This window comes from Triticum dicoccoides, chromosome 2B (assembly GCF_002162155.2).
Source record: "Triticum dicoccoides isolate Atlit2015 ecotype Zavitan chromosome 2B, WEW_v2.0, whole genome shotgun sequence".
Taxonomy (NCBI): domain Eukaryota; kingdom Viridiplantae; phylum Streptophyta; class Magnoliopsida; order Poales; family Poaceae; genus Triticum; species Triticum dicoccoides.
Genome location: NC_041383.1, coordinates 22361573 through 22366219, shown reverse-complemented (window position 1 = coordinate 22366219; position 4647 = coordinate 22361573). Strand labels below are relative to the sequence as shown.

The 4647-nt window shown below is 44.8% G+C and overlaps 1 protein-coding gene across 1 annotated transcript in view; it reads right to left on the bottom strand.

The window, feature by feature from the left end:
* Positions 1-4647, bottom strand: part of LOC119360275 — a 23681-nt gene that overhangs the window by 1242 nt on the left and 17792 nt on the right. The gene's annotated exons all lie outside the window — the stretch shown is intronic.

Genomic DNA, 4647 nt, shown 5'->3' with positions numbered 1-4647 from the left:
AGTTCTTCTTTGTGCCTGCGGCGCGGCTGGGAGAAGAGGTGGGGTGGGCAAACCGGTGCCTGCGGATTACAACTGCTCAGACCCTATCGCCGGGGACCCTGGCTGTAGGGTAAGACAACCTACCGTCGGGTCCGACAGCGATAGGGTCGGATGATGGGGACGGCTGCCATTTGCTGCTGCTGGCGTGGATTAGTTGCCTACCACCACAGGCATGGGTGGTAGGCTATGCAACCCTCTCACCTATCGGTCCGGCGGTAGCAAAAAGGGCCAGATCCCGAAATACTTCCAGACCAGGGTCAGTTCCTGCTAATTTTTTTGAAAAGGGTGTCAAAACATGAAAATCGGCCTCCGAAGGGAGGCATGACGTGCGCAGTTGATCGCCCTCTGTATGAGATGGGGCGCTGCCAAAGTCAACGTCCGTCCGAGAGGGAGCAGCTCGGGGTGACCACGTCCGCCTTGTGCCGCTGCAACTCCCACGACTCGGGCCGTCAGCTGTCTGCTGCTTGCTGTTCTTCCATGTCGCATTGCACCAGTTGGTAGCCGGAGCAAGTCCGCGTGCTTCGGCCCGGCCGCCTCCGTGCGCTTGCAGCTTCTTGAGGCACGTACGTACGTTCGTACGTGCGTGGAGCAAGTCCACGGGGATAATGTTCTTCTTCTCGCATGTAATCTTTGAGCTCCTTTCTCAATGCTACTTTTCTCAATTTGATATCGTGAGGATTCAAATTACCAAAGGACTAGGAGTACTACTTGTTTTATTATAGGTGTCCTGTAATCCAACAACTACTGAGCAAGGTAAATCAGATGGATCTAATTAAGAATCTTGTATCAACGGTATAGACAACTAGCGCCAAAAAAAGAACATCAGTTTTGTCTCCTTGATTGACTTGCACACAAATCTCTACTCCTAATGGAGCAGTTGGTAGTCTCGCTTCCAGGTTTTTTTTCGTCCCACCACTTTCGTCCGGTTTTTTTTCGTAGGTTAACCGTCGTAGATTTTTTTCGATGTTGGCTTCTTATTCACCGGTTTATTTACCCCTCAGCTCTTTCCTTGCAAATCAGCACTTTCCAAACGTGCACGCAATCATGGATCTAAATTTACTAACTTATCCAAATCAACCGATACCTTCCATTATTGCAAATTTCTTTAGGAAACAAATAATAGATTTTAAGGAAACAAATAAAAGATTTTAAAGACGCATCATACCTTACTAACAATCACTAAAAATCAAATCTTAATTAATTAACCTTACCTTAAATCACTCAATCACTTTAATTAGAAAACATTTTCTTTCCTAACTGCACCCCGCTTAGTGTGCACATAACAATCCGAAGTAATTAGAGTCACATGATTGAATCCATTTATTTAGAGCGACATGATTGCGTTCCGGGATGGAGGCCATGATTTCGTCGATGTCGTTGCTGCCTCCTACACTCAGGGTGTGTCGCCGAGATCGAGGCGAGCATGAGGAGCTGTGGCCACCGCCATGGTCACCCCATCACAGGGGATGGAGCACGCCGTCGGCCTACAGCTTGTGGAGATCACTGTTGCTCTTCAGGTCGCGTGGTGACCGGATCTTGCCGATGTGTCCCTCCCCGACGACCTCCTCTTCGCCCGGTTGGCTGGCATGGATCTCGCCACTACTGCCCTCAACTTCTCTGCCTCGAGCTCGACGGTCAGCCACCATGGATCCCCCAGCTGGAGGGTCACGTGAACCAGCCGTCCTCCCATGCTGCAGCGGCGAGAATGTGACATGGCTCTCCGTACACGAAGAGTGGAGTTCGGTCAAGTACTTATATACTTGGCCTCTACTGCTGATCCATGTACATGGAGAAGAACAGGCAACCGCTCATTCATGCTTCGTTCCACTCCTTTGCGCTACATTACTGGAGGTGACATTTTTCTATCTCTCTATGTTGTAACAAGCCTGCTGCCTGCATAGTTAATGGATTTTTTATTTAAATTTATCGCTGCTTAGTGCTTTGTTGCAATTGTTCACCCAAGATTCTTATATATAATCTGAGCGTATGTAGGCATACTTAGCTTTGCTATTCCATTTTTTTCTGGCGCATAGAAATAAGAGTATTGTCCAGGTTAGGTATTCAATTGAGTATGGTATTTGGATTGCTATCAGAATGTTTTTTCTATGCATGTGATTTCTCATATCTGATTATAATATTTGTGAAGTCGTGCATTGCACGTGCACTTGGAAGCGGGCCCGTGGCCCGCGCTGGACGGCGCCGACGCCGACCCGAACCACCTCGTCCGCGTATTCTTGGAGTTGTGGCTGGTCGATTTACATGAAATTAACTCCCTCAATTCTGGTGGCAAATATAATACACATAATCCATATTGTTATGCACTAGCGTGTATGTGTGAAATAGATGGATTATGGTCCCGTACCCAATAAGATGGATATGTGTGTGTGTTAGAGCGAGAGGGAGACGGGGATAGAGAGTGAGGAAGAGGGAGGGAGAGTGTGGTTCTGTGTGTGTGTGAAGATTTGATGGTAAAAAAAGTCGTCAATGTCGTAATATTGAACTCTTAAAGTTAATGTGGCCCCGTTGCAACGCACGGGCGTTCTTCTAGTAATCTTACTTTTTCTTTTGAACACACAAATCCTCCAAAGACAGATGGCAGTTAGTAGAATAGAGTTAACGGTATGACTTGATCAAAACGCAAATGGTCTATTGTCAAGAGGATGCGTCAACGCAATAACAAGATGAAATATGTGAAGGAATTCGCCCTCCATGGCCTCGAGGTGACCTTTTGTTGTTGTTACGGGGGTATGTAGACATGGATGGATGGATAGCTAACGTACGTAGTGTGCTACCCCCTCTGTCGCGAAATACATGGCGTATAAACCGAGTCAAAAAGTCAATGCTTTACAAGGTTTTGACCAAATGTATGTACAAAGCTCTTAAGATAAACAATACCAAATCAACATCAATATGTTCATCATTAGATATACTTTCATAATGTGTTCATTAAAAACTATAGCAAGTTGCTATTTTCTTCTACTCCATATCTCCATCCGTTTTTAAATATAAGCCACTTTAGAGATTCCAATACAGGCTACATACGTAGCAAAATGAGTTAATCTACGCTCTAAAATGTATCTGTATACATTCGTATGTAGTTTATATTAAAATCTCTAGAATATCTTATATATTGAAAACAGCGAGAGTACATATTTGGTCAAACTTAGAAAGCATTGAGTTTTTGACTAAATGTGTGTGCCAATGTATTTAGGGAGAGAGGGAGTAGGTAGCTAGTGCCATGGAGGCATATGTATGAAGGGCACATTGTACGTGGTGCATCGGTTGAGGATAATCCGTACTGATCCGTAGCCAGTATGCATGTTGGACTGTGTAGGCTAGCATGCATGTGTGGTACTTTCTCCGTTTCTAAATATAAGTCTCTTTTAGAGGTTTCTACATGCATTACATACAGATGTACATAGACGTGTTTTAGAGTGTAGATTCACCCATATCAGAATGTCTAAAAAAGACTTAGATTTAGGAACTGAGAAAGTACTCTCTCTGTAAGAAAAAAAAGGAGAGCATTTAGATCGTTAAAGTAGTGCTCTAATTCCACTCTTAATAACAGGATAAAAACTTTTTGCTCTACCCTACGTTATGTGGCATTTGATCAAAGGGGTGGCGCGCATTCCGTCGAAAAGCAGGCCGTTGCCGCTGGTATATATGGAGTGCAGAAGCAACCTAGCTAGTGGCGGACGGCAACTGCAAAGCTGCCGTTGTCGCTGTCGTTCGGGCAGCAGCGCTAGCTAGCTAGCTTGGCCAAGTTGGATTGGAGCTGAGCGTCACATGTCCATGGAAGGTACGTGGAGCTGGATCGGTGTGGACTGGAATTGTTGGTCCCGGGCGTGGAGCTTTTGCATGAGTATTCAAAAATCTTTTCTATCCGTGTGTTGTCGACTCGGCTCTCAATCGAATGAAAAAGACAGAAACTTTTTGCTCTATCCAGGTACTTAGTAGTATGTGTGAGGCATATATTGGATAAAAAGGGAAAAACTTGTGGTGGCAAGATGTGTGGGTTGTGCCGGCGATGATCTCCTCCATGGTGTTTGGCGATTCACTTGCCGGCATCATAATTCGCGCACGAGAATTAAGAGGCTGATTGATTTGCTATCAACATTTGGCATTGTCAATATTTAGCAAGCCAGCATTTGGCAAAATCAAAAGTTGCCAACATTTGATAACCTTTTATGAGATTGGCAATGAAAATTGGTATGCAATCAATCTCTAATCAACATTTGGCACTTGCCAAAATTTGGCATGCCAACTTTTGGCATCAAACCAATTAGGCTCTAAGCGCATGCAGAAGGGATGAAAGCGGAGACTTGGGTCTCGGCTGAACTTAAAATGAAGGACGGACTGCGCGGGGAGATATAAAAGCAAGAATTGGGGGCAACGTACAATTATTGATAATATAGTCTTATATTTAACCTTGCATAATTTAGAGGAGCGAGGATCTGGTATCCACGGGGTGCGGTGCCCCTTGTTTGTGGACCACTGGATGTGAATCTAAGGGTGATGCACTAAGATTATTTAACGCAACATAATAGAGCATGTAATTAGATAAAATAGCTGCTGCCTTGTACTTTTTCTGAACGCGCTAGTACACAT